The sequence below is a fragment of the Sorex araneus genome, chromosome X (assembly GCF_027595985.1).
Source record: "Sorex araneus isolate mSorAra2 chromosome X, mSorAra2.pri, whole genome shotgun sequence".
NCBI classification, from domain to species: Eukaryota; Metazoa; Chordata; class Mammalia; order Eulipotyphla; family Soricidae; genus Sorex; species Sorex araneus.
Window position 1 is genome coordinate 86,376,103 of NC_073313.1, and position 16,698 is coordinate 86,392,800.

Sequence of the window (16,698 nt, forward strand, 5' to 3'; positions counted from 1 at the left end):
GAAGAGCTGACTGTTCTGTGACTGTTCTAATTGGAAGCTTCATTCTGTCTTGGACTCCATTCCTTATCACGGGCATTGTGCAAGTGGCCTGCCAAGATTGCCACCTCTACATAGTGTTGGAACGGTACCTGTGGCTGCTCGGTGTGGGCAATTCTCTACTCAACCCACTGTTCTATGCCTATTGGCAGAAGGAGGTGAGGCAGCAGCTCTACCAGCTGGCTGTAGGAATCAAGAAGGGGATTGCCTCACTGCTTCTCTTCCTCTCAGCCAGGGATCATGGCCCAGAGGGACCCAGAGGAAGCTCCTGTCATATCACCACTATCTCCTAGCTTCATGGCTAAGAAATACGGTAAGGGCAGAGAAGTTTCAAAGTAACTCTCCCTCCCTTACCCCCGCCAGCCCCACTCTGAACCAGGAGATCATATGGAGCTAGTGGAATATGAACACTTACTTCAGGCTATTTACCCCACCCAACCCCATTGTCTGTTTCCCCAAGTAAAGGAGGTAAGATGCTGACTTTTTCCTTGAATCACTTTTCCCATTTGAAAATTTCTCTCTCTCTCTCTCTCTCTCTCTCTCTCTCTCTCTCTCTCTCTCTCTCTCTCTCTGTCCCATTTTCCCTTTTTTTGCAATATGCCTGATTCTCCTATACTGGTAGCACTGTACCACTGTACAGTGGTAGCACTGTAGCATGTTGTTCATGGATTTGCTCGAGTGGGCACCAGTAACGTCTCCATTGTGAGACTTGTTACTGTTTTTGGCATATCGAATACGCCACGGGTAGCTTGCCAGGCTTTGCCGTGCGGGCGGGATACTCTCAGTAGCTTGCCGGGCTCTCCGAGAGGGACAGAGGAATCAAACCCGGGTTTGCCGCATGCAAGGCAAACACCCTACCCACTGTGCTATCGCTCCAGCCTGCCTATACTGGTATACTCACTTAGAGTAGTATTTCTCAACCAGCGGCCGTATGGCCTCCTGTTTCTTTCCAGGATATTACAAGATGGACATAGGTGAAAATTATGTCAGTGGGGGAGGAGGTGAGCACAACATAAGAGTATAGGACCAACTAGTAGGCTAGGGGGCGACAGGAAGGAAACAAAGTAAAAGGGATTAACAGTCAGAAAAAGATCAAGAAACAATGACTTAAAATAGGAAACGACCACTGGAAAAAATGCTTAAAAATCAAGCCCTGGAGCCAGAGAGATAGAATAGTACAAGAGGTAGTTGTCTGCCTTACATGTGATCAATTCTGTCTTGAAACTCCCGTACTATTTTTTGGGGGGGTCACACCCAGTGATGCTCAGGGGTTACACCTGGATATGTGCTCATGGGACCATATGAAATGCCAAGGGTAGAATCCAAGTTGGCCACATACAAAGCAAATGCCTTGCCAACTCTATTTTCTCTCTGGACCCAACCCCAGCAGCATATATAGTCCCCCAATCATCAGCAGGAGTACCTCCTTAACACAGTGTAGAGTAAGTCCTGAACACTGCTGGATGTGTCCCCAAAAATTTTCAAAACATACAGTACTACTTTCCCTCCACCGAAATACTTTATAATCAAATTCTATCTTTGACAACACTAGAGCAGCAGCGTCCAAGAAAAATACAGTGAAATCCACATAAAACATAAATGTTCTAGCAGCCATGTCAAAAAGGTTTTAAAATAAGGGAATAAAAAGAAATAGGCAAAAGAACAAACAAAGCTAATGTGTTACTTCATTTAACCCAAAATACTCAAAATGTTATTTTGATATTCAACACTTTATACAAAATTATTACAATTTGAGGCTGGAGCAATAGCATAGTGGGCAGGGCGTTTGCCTTGCACACGGCCGACCCAGGTTCGATTCCTAGCATCCCATATGGTCCCCTGAGCATGTCCAGGGGTAATTCCTGAGTGCAGTGCCAGGAGAAAACCCTGTGTATCGCCAGGTGTGAAACAAAAAGAAAAAAATACACAAAATCATTACAATTTTTGTCATACTAAATCTTCATAATATAGTATATATTACAGAACATCTCAATTCAAATGAGCCATATTTCAAATTTTGTATAGCCACATGTGCCCATATTAAGCAATACAGAACTAAGAAAATGATGATTTCTTCTTTTAAATCATTTACTATAGTGATCACTTTGTAAAGTGGAGAGTACCACCCTCCATGATGTAAATCATAGATGTATCTGGAAAAAATGTAGGAACCAGGATGAGGGTCCAAGTTTGTTTCCATGCTGGTGATTAAGAAAAGAGTGTTTTGGGGCTGGAGCAATTAATTGTATAGCGGATAGGGCATTTGCCTTGCATGCAGCCAACCCAGGTTCAATTCCCAGTGTCCCATATGGCCCCCCAAGCACCGCCAGGATAATCCCTGAGAGCATGAGCCTGGAGTAACCTCTGTGCATAACTGTGTGACCCAAAAAGCAAAAAAAAGAGTGTTTCTTTAAGAAATAGCTGACTTTGTGATTATTGCTGCTCCTGTTCCAGTCTCTAAAATACTATTTTGTGTACCTTCCCATCAGTTGCAGCATATGTCATCAGTAGCTACTTGCTGATGTCATTGCTGAACTACAAAGTCTGAGTAATTAGGAGGGAGGAAAGGGCACAGGACTAGAGAACATGGTACAAATGTAGGCACTGCCAAACTTACCACAGTGAAACCACTTTGCTCATCAGTTTAACCTTCTTCCATGTACTCCCAATTCTGCATATTCCTAAGAAACTAAGTTACATAAGATGATGCCACCAAAATGTCAGAGGAGATCAGTTGCAGAGTTCGTGCTCTATCCTACTTTCTGTGGGTATAGAAAATGTCTTGGCATTTCAAAAAGGCACATGAAAAAGTACTCTACATCACTAATCATCAGAGAGATACAGATCAAAACAACCACGAGATACCACCTCACACCACAGAGTCTAGCACACATCCAAAAGAACAACAGCAACCGCTGTTGGAGAGGATGTGGGAAGAAAGGGACCCTTCTACACTACTGGTGGGAATGTCGACTCGTTCAGCCCTTTTGGAAAACAATATGGACGATTCTCAAAAAACTAGAGGTTGAGCTCCCATTTGACCCAGCAATACCACTGCTGGGAATATATCCCAGAGAGGCAAAAAAGTATAGTCGAAAGGACATCTGCACTTATATGTTCATCGCAGCACTGTTTACAATAGCCAGAATCTGGAAAAAAACCAAATGCCCTAGAACGGATGACTGGTTGAGGAAACTTTGGTACATCTATACAATGGAATACTATGCAGCTGTTAGAAAAAAGGAGATCATGAATTTTGTATATAAGTGGATCAGCATGGAAAGTTTCATGCTGAGTAAAATGAGTCAGAAAGAGAGAGACAGACATAGAAAGATTGCACTCATCTATGGTATATAGAATAACAGAGTGGGAGACTAACACCCAAGAATTGTAGAAATAAGTACCAGTAGCTTGACTCCATGGTTTGGAGGCTGGCCTCACATTCTGGGGAAAGGGCAACTCCGAGGAGGGATCACCAACTATAATGTAGTCGAAGGCCATGCGGGGGAAGGGAGTTGCAGGCTGAATGAGGGCTAGAGACTGAGCACAGTGGCCACTCAACACCTTTATTGCAAACCACAACAGCTAATTAGAGAGAGAGAACAGAAGGGAATGCCCTGACACAGTGGCAGGGTGGGGTGGGGAGAGATGGGTTTGGGGAGGGTGGGAGGGATGATGGGTTTACTGGTGGTGGAGAATGGGCACTGGTGAAGGGATGGGTTCTCAAACCGTGTATGAGGGAAACATGAGCACAAAATTGTATAAATCTGTAACTGTACCCTTACGGTTATTCACTAATTAAAAATTTTAAAAAAGTCTTGGCATTTCAGAATTATGCTTAGTCTCCCACAGGCAACTCTGGCAGCATATATACAAGAACAGGATGGGGAAGGAACCCAGTAATTGTTGTCAGCCTTCCAGAGGTTCCCTGGAATCCTTTTTTTGCTTTTGGGTCACAACGGGTGGTTCTCAGGGCTTATTCTGGCTCTGCACTAGGGGATCACTCCTGGGAGAGATCAGGGATTCATATAGGGTGTTGGGGATTGAATCTGAGTCGGCCACGTGCTAGGCAAATGCCCTACTCACTACACTATTGCTCTGGACCCAGCAATCCTTTCTTTAAACTCCTGATTTCCACAAAGTTTTTCTCTTAAGGCCCTAAAAGATTATCTCCCTAGAGAGCTGCTGAGTGGATAACAAAAGGGGCAAGAAGAAACCAAAACAGTCTGAATTAATTTATCTGGGATTTGGTGCCAGAACTACTTTGAAAGGTCAACCCTCAATATCTCTTAAATGACGCTCTTTATATTCATTTAAGTCCACTGTTTAATGGTTAATTCCAAGAGTCCTGTGAAAGTTTTTCATGCAAATCTCAAACAATAATGTTCAGAATCTGAATGGAATCTGGCCTTAGAAAGGTGGCACCATACCATACTGCTTTTCACTTGGGTTTTAGTTCCCTTTATTCTTAGATTCCTAGCTTACTTTCATAAGTTTCTCTGAAATCATTGATGATCAATTTTAATTTCCATACTCTTGAAAATTCCATCTACTCTTAGCGGTCTGTCTTCAATCCAGGGACCTGTCTCTTACTGATCAGTTCTAATACACATCAATTCTTCTTTGGTAGATCTTTTTGCAATTGTTCTGCTTACCACTCTGACCCAGAAGAGAACCCAGCTTGCCTTCACTATAGTAAGTAGGCTTTATGTTTCCTACAACAGAACTTTTTGGCTTTTAAGTGGATGCTGGAACTCAATATTCTGTGAAGTCCTGAGCATTCAGCAAGTATAAGTTATGCCATCAATAAGGCACACTCTTGGACTGGGCTTTGAGTTACTGGGAATGAGATAAAACAGTTACTGGGTATAGAGACAAAATTGAAGGCAGCTTCAAACCAATGTCATCCTTACTGCTGGTTCTAAACTTAGTTCCCTAGCCTTACTACAAAGGACCAATTCTGCCAAGTTAGTACTAGCAAAGTAAAATAGAAATTGGTTTAATAACAGGAGAAAGACATGAGCTGAGGAGGGAGAGACAACTGGTGTGTTACTATGTTCGGTCTCAGAAACCGTTATTCTTTTTTTTTTTTTTTGCTTTTTGGGTCACACCCAGCGATGCTCAGGGGTTTCTCCTGGCTTTGCACTCAGGAATTACTCCTGGCAGTGCTTGGGGGACCATATGGGATGCCGGGGATCGAACCCGGGTCGGCCACGTGCAAGGCAAACACCCTACCCGCTGTGCTATCGCTCCAGCCCCAGAAACCGTTATTCTTAAGAGTCAGAATGTGCATAGGAAAGTTCATCAGCTTTGAAGTCAAAATACGTGCTAAGTTATGATTTAACCATTTAATCCCCAAAGATACACTTCATTCATTTATAAAATAGCGGCTCAGATGCCAATCTCATATGGTTATAGTGAGAACACAAATAATAGATGTGAAAATGCCTAGAAAACTATAGCATATTATTAGTGCTGAGAACATTTTTGTTCTCTTCCTCTTCCTGACAAATTCTGAAGAATAATGAAATATTCAGCTGCCCAATTTAAGGGAGTCTGTCTGGGCTGGAGCAATAGCACAGCGGGTAGGGCATTTGCCTTGCACGCACCAGACCCAGGTTTGATTCACAGCATCCCATATGGTCACTTGAGCACCACCAGGGGTAGTTCCTGAGTGCAGAGCCAGGAGTAACACCTGTGCATCTCCGGGTGTGACCCAAAAAGCCCCCCCCAAAAAAACACTTATTATGTAAAATCCAGAACATCACGTGAATATTTCCAGGTCCTTAAGTACCATTATGGAATGATTTGTAAAATGGTTTTGCTTTTCTCTCACCCCTAAATTTTATTAAAGCACCCCAATTCACAATACTGTTAATGGTAGTTTCATGCATACAACATTCCAACAGCACACTATCACCATCATCCCTCTGCCAATGTCTCAAGGTCCCTTCCTACCCCTTTGACAAACTGTTGACCAACTCTCAAGTTCTGCTGCAAGTGGTCATTTGTTGTTCTTTATTTCCCTTTCTCTCTTCTATTAATAATTTATTTTTTAATTGGAGGCACCATGATTTACAACACTGCTAGTGATAGGACTTTGTGCACACAACCTTCCAACACCACATCCTCCACCCAAGTTTCAGCTTCCGAGGCCGGAGCAATAGTAGACAGGTCTACCCAGATTTGGTCCCTGGAATCCCATACAGACCCCCAAGCACCACCAGGAGTAACTCCTAAGTATCACTGGGTGTGACCAACCTCCGAAAAAAACACATACACAAAACCAAGTGTCAGTTGCCCTCCACAGTGCCTCAGGGTCTCCTCTCAACTATCTACCTTCTCCCACCTGCTGTTGGTGAGCCCAGTTCTGTACACGTTCTCAGTTTCTATTGTCGACGGTTCTTTCTTCTTTCCACATTGTTTCTTTATACATAAGAGAAACTATTCTGTCTGTATTTCTCCTTATCCTTTTCACTTCACTCAGCATGATACCCTGTAGTTCCATCTATCTAGTGGGAAATGCATGATTTCATCTTATACCTGAGTATCATTCCCTTGTGTACATGAATTATTTTTCGTGATTACTAAACAAACAGGATAAATAAGGTTGCATATAGTACATTATGCATATAATGAGTAAGGCACAGCTCAAAACTCAATTGTGGGGCTGGAGCAATAGTACAGAAGTTAGGGCATTTGCTTTGCACGTAGCTGACCCAGGTTCAGTCCCTGGCATCCCATTTGGTCCCCCAAGTAGTAATTCCTGAGCATGCAGCCAGGAGTAACACCTGGGCTTCGCTGGGTGTGACCCAAAAAGAAAAAAAACCTCAATTGAATTCTGATGCTAATACACTGAGTAGAGGGAAGACATATCCTTTAATGAGAAATTTCAGGAATTAAGATTGGTGAGGGACCCTTTGCGCCTAAAGACTTTGATTCCAGAGACCTAATACTTTCGTGAATCCAGCGCAGCTTCTAATAACAATGCACTGGGACTTCGAACTAGGCTTCAGCCCTGTGCTGCCCGGGGGTGGAGTTTTTTCCTCCCCACCCTGTCTTCCTGCACGGAAAATGGCGGCGGCGGCAAAACAGCAGAGGCAGCAACCACATGGCAGGCGCCATCTTTGAGAATCCTAACCCAGAGGTATTCGATTTCTACACTCGGGGCTCCCAGGGACTCATGGGAAGGGGGTGTAACCGGCACGCCCTCGGCCCAGATAAATTCGGAGCTGCTGAGAGGGAAACAGACCCTCTGCGCCTAAAGACTTTGATTCCAGAGACCTAACACTTTCGGGCATCCAGCGCAGCTTCTAATAACAATGCACTGGGACTGCAAACTGGGATATGCAATTTCTGGTAGAATTTTCCCTGGACTTTATACAGAAATCCAAAACCGCGCGGACGCGTAAGCGACTTAACATCTATAATTGTTAGCTATGTGAAACGGTTTCTTTTGAACAGGTCTGACTTGGGGGGGGGGAAACTCCAAATAATAACAGTAAGTTTTTGTTGAAATATTGAAGATTATTAATGTAGCATCCACCTCTCTGGACTGTGAACTAAGCAAAAGCCCCACGCCGGCCATTGCGGCGTGGCGTACACCATACTATGAGGCGCAGGATGGGGGATGAGGGTGAAAAAAAAAAGGGAAAAGGAAAAAGAAAAAAAAGAGAAGAAGAATAGTTATGTACTTGTAGCAGTGGGGCTCCATATCTCTTCATTCCCAGCAATGGAAAACTAATTATCAAATGCTTCCTTGGTAGTAGGTCTGTGTCTCTTGGGTGGAAACTCCAACAACTATAGTGAGTTTTGTGTTGAAATATGGAATGTAATCAAGGTAAAGAGCAAATGAAGTGAAATTCATTAGTTATACAGTAGGGGGCAGGGGGTGGGGGCGGGGGTATACTGGGGTTTTTGGTGGTGGGCTATGGGCACTGGTGAAGGGATGGGTGTTTGAATATTGTATAACTGAGACATAAACCTAAGAACTTTGTAACTTTCCACATGGTGATTTAATAAAAAGTTTAAAAAAAAGAAAAAAAAAGATTGGTGAGAATAGGGTTGGAAAGACAGCACAGCAGGTAAATTTCTTACCTTGCTGCGACTAACCTGGGTTCAATCCCTGGCACCCCATATGATAGCCTGCGCATCAACAGGAGTGATCCCTGAGAACTGAGCATAAGCTTCGAACACTGCTGAATGTGGCCCAAGAACACATAAAAAAGATTAATGAGTAATGACTATTCTAATTTTTATGAAAATCTTGTTTATTTTTTTATTATTTTGAATTACTGTGTTTGGCATATCGGATATGCCACGGGGAGATTGCCAGGCTCTGCCGTATGGGCGAGATACTCTCAGTAGTTTGCCGGGCTCTCCGAGAGGGGTGAAAGAATAGAACCTGGGTTGGCTACATGCAAGGCAAACACCATACCGCTGTGCTATTGCTCCAGCCCGTTAGGACGGCCGAGTGGTCTAAGGTGCCAGACTCAAGCTCAGCTTCCCCAGTGCTGGGGGTTCTGGTTTCCAAATGGAGGTGTGGGGTCATATCCTACTTCTGACACATGATTGATTTTATTTTAAATTAATTTTTATTTTGCAGGGCCTCTCAAGCAAGTGCTCGGGTGGACCTGGAGGCTACTGCCTGGCCAAGAGATTGGGTGTAGTTTAGGTCCAGGAGTGTTCAGGGACACCAGGGCCACACCAAAGTGCTTAGAAGGTCATGTGGTGCTGGCTCAAAATCAGAGCCTTAAAAATGCAGGGCGTACACTCTAGCTCTTTAAGTTGTCTCTCCAGCATAAGGATAAGAATATTTGTTTTACAAAAAGAAGTTGTATTACTTGAACTTACATATAATATCCTAATTTCTGTAATGTGCGTTTACTAATGTAAACATTTTCCCTGAAGTAATGTGGCTTGGTGAATAGAAAAGACTGTTTTATCATCAGGTTCTTTTTTGGGGGGAGGGGGTCACAGCCCACGATGCTCAGGGGTTACTCCTGGCTTTGCACTCAAGAATTACTCCCTGGCCATGCTCGGGGGACCATATGGGATGCTGGGAATTGAACCCTGGTCAGCCATATGCAAGGTGAACGCCCTACCCGCTGCCCTATTGCTCCAGCCCTGAGGTTGTTAAGAGTTAATCATTCCTGCCATGAATTTGTTTGTGAACTTAACAACATATGTTTCTGCACTGGTAAGAGGATGAGAAGTCTTGCCCCATGCTCAAATTATTCATTTCAAAGTAGTGGAATCTGTAGAAAAAAATTGAGGGTTTATGGGACGGAATGTTAGTACTGAGGGTAGGGAGTTTGCCTTGTATGCTGCCGACACTGGTTTGATCTCCAGCAACACATATGGTCTGCAAAGCCCCACAAGGAGTAATCCCTGAGTGCAGAGCCAGGAGTAAGCCCTGAGCACCACTGAGTGTGGCCAAAAACAAAAACAAAAAAATTTATACACAGTGCAGGAGAGATAGAACAGGGGGTGAGCTCTTTTCCTGCATGTGGATGGCCCTGGTTCAACTGCCAGCACCACACATGATTCCCCAAACACTGCTAGGAGTGATATTCGTGAGTACAGTTCCAGTAGTAAGCCCTGAGTACCAATGCGTGTGGCCCCAAAATATAAACATACACACACAAAGTAGCAAGTTCTTGTGTGTATGCTGAGCTGTGCCCACTTATACTGGAAAAAGAAAGATTCCGGTAGTGATGAAAAGGCCATGGGGGTGAGGAAGGCAGTACAAGAGAGGGAAGCAGTAGAAACAGAGAATAAGAGGAAATGAAATATTTGCTGTCAAAGGTCTCCAGGAAAATAATATAAATCCAATATTAGATAAGTGGCAAACACTGACCGACCACAACTATTGACTGTCTCTCTCCAAGAGTGTTATAAAGATAAGGGGAATAATGAAATCAATAATATTTTACTGCTCACCTGTCAAAAGCTGTAAGTGATCCTATACAAGGCTGAGTCAGTACACCTCTAACAACAATAATAAACATGGGTTCATAAAACAAATTGTCTGGAGTAAATTGTCTGAGCTAGGGGCCAAGAAATAGTACATTGTGGGGCTGGAGTGATAGCACAACGGGTAGGTTCAATTCCCAGCATCCCAAATGGTCCCTTGAGCACCGCCAGGGGTAATACCTGAGTGCAGAGCCAGGATTGACCCCTGTGCATCGCCGAGTGTGACCCAAAAAGCAAAAAAAATAATAGAGAGAGAAATAGTGCATTGAGTAAGGCACTTGCATTGCACACAGCTGACCCAGACTTGATCTCTGGCACCACATGGTCCCCTGAGTTCCGACCCCCCACCCGGGAGTGACACCTAAGTATAGACAGGAGTAAGCCCTGAGAACTGTCGGGTGTAGTCCCCAAGCCAAAAATATATTAAAATACTCAGGTTAGAATCCTGGTTCTACAAAAGCAGAACTGCAGACCAATGGAACAGGGTGGAATATCCCCACACACAACCTCAAATGTATGATCATCTTATCTTTGATAAAGGTGCAAGAGATGTGAAGTGGAGCAAGGAAAGTCTCTTTAACAAATGGTGCTGGCACAACTGGACAACCACATGCAAAAAAATGGGCTTAGAACTCGATCTGACACCATGCACAAAAGTCAGATCAAAATGGATTAAAGACCTCAACATCAGACCACAAACCATAAGGTACATTGAAGACAAGGTCGGTAAAACCCTCCAGGATATTGAAGATAAAGGTATCTTCAAAGATGACACGGAACTAAGCAATCTAGTAAAAACAGAGATCAACAAATGGGACTATATTAAACTAAAAAGCTTCTGCACCGCAAAAGATACAGTGACCAGAATACAAAGACTATCTACAGAATGGAAAAGGATATTTACACAATACCCATCAGATAAGGGGTTGATATCAAGGGTATATAAAGCACTGGTTGAACTCTACAAGAAGAAAACATCCAACCCCATCAAAAAATGGGGCGAAGAAATGAACAGAAACTTTCCCAAGGAAGAGATACGAATGGCCAAAAGGCACATGAAAAAGTGCTCTACATCACTAGTCGTAAGAGAGATGCAGATCAAAACAACCATGAGATACCACCTCACACCACAGAGACTAGCACACATCCAAAAGAACAAAAGCAACCGCTGTTGGAGAGGATGTGGGGAGAAAGGGACCCTTCTACACTGCTGGTGGGAATGCCGGCTAGTTCAGCCCTTTTGGAAAACAGTATGGACGATTCTCAAAAAACTAGAAGTTGAGCTCCCATTTGACCCAGCAATACCACTGCTGGGAATATATCCCAGAAAAGCCAAAAAGTATAGTCGAAGTGACATATGCACTTATATGTTCACCGCAGCACTGTTTACAATAGCCAGAATCTGGAAAAAACCCGAGTGCCCTAGAACAGAGGACTGGTTGAAGAAACTCTGGTACATCTATACAATGGAATACTATGCAGCTGTTAGAAAAAAATGAGGTCATGACGTTTGCATATAAGTGGATCAACATGGAAAGTATCATGCTAAGTGAAATGAGTCAGAAAGAGAGAGACAGACATAAAAAGATTGCACTCATCTGTGGAATATAGAATAATAGACTATAAGACTAACACCCAAGAATAGTAGAAATAAGTACCAGGAGATTGTTTCCATGGCTTGGAGGCTGGTCTCTCATTCTGGGTAACTCAGGGAAGGGACCACTAAGTAAAATGTGGTTGGAGGTCATGTGGGGGAAGGGTGAGGCGGGCCGAATACAGACTAGAGACTGAACACAATGGCCACTCAACACCTTTATTGCAAACCACAACACCTAATCAGAGAGAGAGAACAAAAGGGAATTCCCGGCCATAGTGGCAGGGTGGGGTGGGGTGAGACAGGACTGGGGAGGGGGGGAGGGATGCTGGGTTTACGGGTGGTGGAGAATGGGCACTGGTGAAGGGATGGGTTATTGAACTTTGTATGGGGGAAGCATGAGCACAAAGATGTATGGATCTGTAACTGTACCCTCACGATGACTCTCTAATTAAAAATAAACTAATAAAAAAAAGTGACAATAAAAAAAAATTTTAAAAAAAAGAATCCTGGTTCTACAACTTTCTTGAAGCAAATGTGCCATACCTTTCTGTGCCTCAGTTTCTCATCTAAAAAGTAAAATCTGTACCTACCTCATAGCACAGCTGGAACAATGCAGTGTCTTCTAAACCAATACTCTCAGAATAGTATGACACAATATAAACCACTCAAGTGTTAGATATTACCCAAATTCTCTTATGTTCTAGTCTACCAAAAAGTTTTCCTAAAATAAAATCTTAGAGATTGGAATCATGCTTTTATCCCTAACTCTGAAGTCTCTTGATAAGAAATGTCAATTGTTTGATCTTACTGTTTCAGTAACATGATGGATTTATTTAATCCAAACAAAAATACACATGTGACGATCTGGAGTTAAAATGAACTAATCCATATTTTGCAACCAAGCAGTTTTATGGAAATGCTTCACTCACCACCCTTAGATGTTACCATATATTGGACTTTTTCTATAAAGCTTTATTAAAATATCACTGTCATCACTGTCATCCAGTTGTTCATTGATTTACTCGAGCAAGCGCCAGTAACATCTCCATTTGTCCCACCCCTGAGATTTTAGCAGCCTCTCCTTACTCATTTTTTTCCCAATGATTGGAGGTTCTTTTCATGGTCAGGGGAATGAGACCTGTTATTGTTACTGTATTTGGCATATTGAATACACCATGGGGAGCTTGCCAGGCTCTTCTGTGCGGGCAGGATACTCTCAGTAGCTTGCCGGGCTCTCCAAGAGGTGTGTGTGTGTGTGTGTGTGTGTGTGTGTGTGTATACATACATACATATTTCTCTTTATGATGTGTCGCACGGCCACTGTGTGGCCGAGTGGTCCAGAAATATGTTCACTATGTATGAGGCTCGGCCTGAGCCTGTGGAAAGCAGCCTGGAGCATGACGGCGGTGGGGTATCAGAGGTCAGCTGCTGGGGCTAGGTCCCTTGGGGCAGGGAGGGCTCTCACCCTTCCCCTTCTGGCGCACCCCTGGTGTAGAGTCTGATGGCATGGTTATGGGGGCCTTATTTTATTCTCCATTTCGGGAGAAGCAGCCATGATTTCTGGAAAGTGGCCTATGAGGAGATTATCTGGAGGTGGCTTATGGGTGTGACCCCTGGGTCACAGGAGATTGGCTGTAGCAGGCAGAGGATCTTTGCTCTCGGGTCCTGTTGAGCCCACAGTCCAAGATCACAAAGTTCCGCATTACCTGGGTACTGTGGGACTTCGTTCATGTGTGAGGCTCAGCCTTAGCTGTGTGGAAAGCGGCCTGAATTGTGGCGGCGGTGGGATAGTGGAGTTCAGCTGCCTGGGCTGGGTGCTTTGGGGCAGGGAGGGCTCTCACCCGCCCCCCTCTGGGCGGTTTACCAGATACTGGACTTTCTTAAAAACTTTATTAAAATATACTTTATAAACCACAAAGATCACCCATTTAATGCATATAATTCAATGCTTCATAGCGTATTTATAGAGTTTACAACCAAAACCATAATCGAATTTTGGTATATATCCACCCCAAAAGAAATATAATACTCACTAGTAATACCATTTTTCCACAGTCCTCCATAACCACTAATTATTTTGTCATTATGAATCTATATTGTAGCAATCTGAGAATTCTTTGTTCTTCATCATGGCTGAATAATATTCCATTGTATGATTATACCAACATTTGTTCACACATTCATTAATTTATGCACTTCTGTGTTGTTTCTGCCTTTTACTAATGTGAATAATGCTTTAATTAATTCCAATGAATGGGAATCTGTGTGAGTCACCATTTTTAATTATTTTGGGGGGCCATGGGTCACACCCAGCAATGCTCAGGGGTTACTCCTGGCTCTGCACTCAGGAATTACTACTGGCGGTGCTCGGGGGACCATATGGGATGCTGGAGATAATAACCCGGATCGTCCGTGTGCAAGGTAAATGTCCTACCTGCTGTACTATCACTCCAGCCCCTTTCATTATTTTTATGTGCCAAGGAAATAGGTCAAGGAGCTGGGGTGGATGGCATACAGAAGGTCCAGTGCTTGATTCCCAATCTGAACCACGGTCAGCCGCATGCAAGGCAAACACTTGACTTCCTATACTTTCCCTCCATTCTCCCTGAAATTAATTTTTTGCTTTTTTTGGGGGGTCACACCTGACGTTGCACAGGGGTTACTCTTGGCTCATGCACTCAAGAACCACTCCTGGCAGTTCTCGGGATCGAACCCCGGGTCGGCCGTGTGCAAGGCAAACACCCTACCCACTGTGCTATCGCTCCAGCCTCTGATGAACTTTAATCTTTTATTTATTTGTTTGTTTGTTTGTTTTTTCTTTTTGGTTCACACCTGGTGATGCACAGGGGTCACTCCTGGCTCTGCACTCAGGAATTACCCCTGGCGATGCTCAGGGGACCATATGGGATACTGGGATTTAACCAGGGTTGGCTGTGTGTAAGACAAACGCCCTCCCCGCTGTGCTGTCGCTCCAGCCCCTGAAATTAATTTTTTAAAGGCAGAATTTCAAATTTATAGGAATGCACTGTGGGGTGGTAGATTAAGATGGAAGAAATCTGGTGACTTATGTTCTAGACTCCAATCTGCCACCACATAGGTGTGGCTTGGGATAAATTTGCTTAGTTTTTCTGGACCTTTCGTTATCTACCTGTGCATAAAGGGGAAGGGAGTTCAGTGGTTGTAACGCTTTGGGGCTGTGCCTCCCAGGGTACTCTCCAAACTAGGGTTATCTTCTTAGAAATAAAGGCTGGGGGCTGGACTGATAGCTTAATAGGCCAAGTGCATGCTTTGCATGTGGGAGACACGGGTCTAATACCTGGCTCCATATATACTCCCCTGAGCTGCCAGGAGCTAGCCCTCAGCAGAGCTGGGAATAGGCCCCAAACAATATCACATGGACCCCCAAACTTAAATATACAAAAATTAAGGTCTGTTTACAGACGAGACCCCAAGCGCCTGCCCACGAATGGCTCCTCCGCTCCTGAACGGCCATGATCCCAGAGGCACAAAAACCAATCTTGGAACCCAGCAGCTTCTGGCAGCTATCCCTCTGGACTTAATTACTAAAATACCAGAAATACAAAATCACGTGGTCACTGTTGTGGCCATACGACATCATATGCTCTTCATTATCAGCAATAAAAAACAAATTATCTAATGATGCCTTTTTGGCAGGTCTGATTGTTGGGGGAGAATTCCAAATAATAATAGTGGGTCTTCTGTCGAAAAATTGAATGTAATCAAAGAGAGAGCAAAGTGAAAATCATCTGCCACACAGGCAGGGTAGGGGTGGGAAAGGGGGGTATACTGGGGTTCTTGGTGGTGGAACATGTGCACTGGTGAAGGGATGAGTGTTACATCATTGTATGACTGAGACTTAAACCTGAAAGCTTTGTAACTGTTCTCATGTTGATTCAATAAAAAAAATTAAAGGCTGTTTACATTATTTCCCTATTTTGAACTTCCTTGCTTGCTCCTTCCCCCTAAGATAAAAGCCAAAATCTTAGGATACATAAGACCCTTCAATAATTGAACAAATAGGCAAAACTATTCTATTTCTCTTTCTACCCTACATTATCAGTGTTTTTCAAGCTTTAATTTATTATCAAGTGCCTTTGACAAAACTAATACCTTTAACTCCAATAAAGTTACGGTATCAGATGACGAAATAGAAAATATACATTTTCCCAATATCTGCAGGCCTTTTTGTCTCAGATGTTATTTGGAAAACCACTGCCCTACATTTCAACCATACTTGAGTTTCCTCCAGTTCCTTGCCTAGAATGTCTTTCCTTATCTACATCTGCTCTTCAGTACAAATGTCACCTCTGCTATGAAGTCTATGATCAATCCCTAGGTATTGGCTGTCCCTCCTCTGTGCTTCTACAGTACTTTCTCTCCTACATGGTATTTAGTATGTACTGCAATGATCTACTTGCATGTGTATTTCTTCTACAAGAATATAAGTTGAAACCAAGAAGACGGTTCCTTTGTTTTAGCCACAACCTGAGGTGATAAGAGGCTACTCCTGGTTCTGTGCTCAGGGGTCACTCCTGACAGTGCTTAAGTGTTATCCTTAAGCATAAGGCAAGTACATGAATCCCTTACTAGCTCTCCAAGCCAAGAAAGACTATGTTTTACCTTTGTATTCTCAGTTTCAAGGATAAAACAGTGTGTTGAATAAGTGAATGAATGGATAAAAGGAAGAACTAAAGTAATCATACCTCAAATATTTGAGTGTCTACAGTATACTGGCCACTGTTCTATCTAGTACAAGAAAGTAGCCAGTTTTGCTTAAGATGATTAGAACCTTGGTCACGGGGTTCTATTTTAAGTTCTTTTTTATTGGGGGGGGGCACACCCAGTAGTCCTTAGGTCTTACTCCTGGCTCTATACTCAGGGATCACTCCTCTACCTGCTGTGTTATATGGAGAGGGGCAAGGGGGGGTTCTTTTGGCATTTTATCAACAGTAGTGTTCAGATAAGTTTGCTTATTCGTGTTTAAATGTTATTCATGTTTAGACAAGAAACACTTGCCTTAGGGTACTCACCTTGCACACCGCTGACCTGAGTTTGATCACTGGCATCCC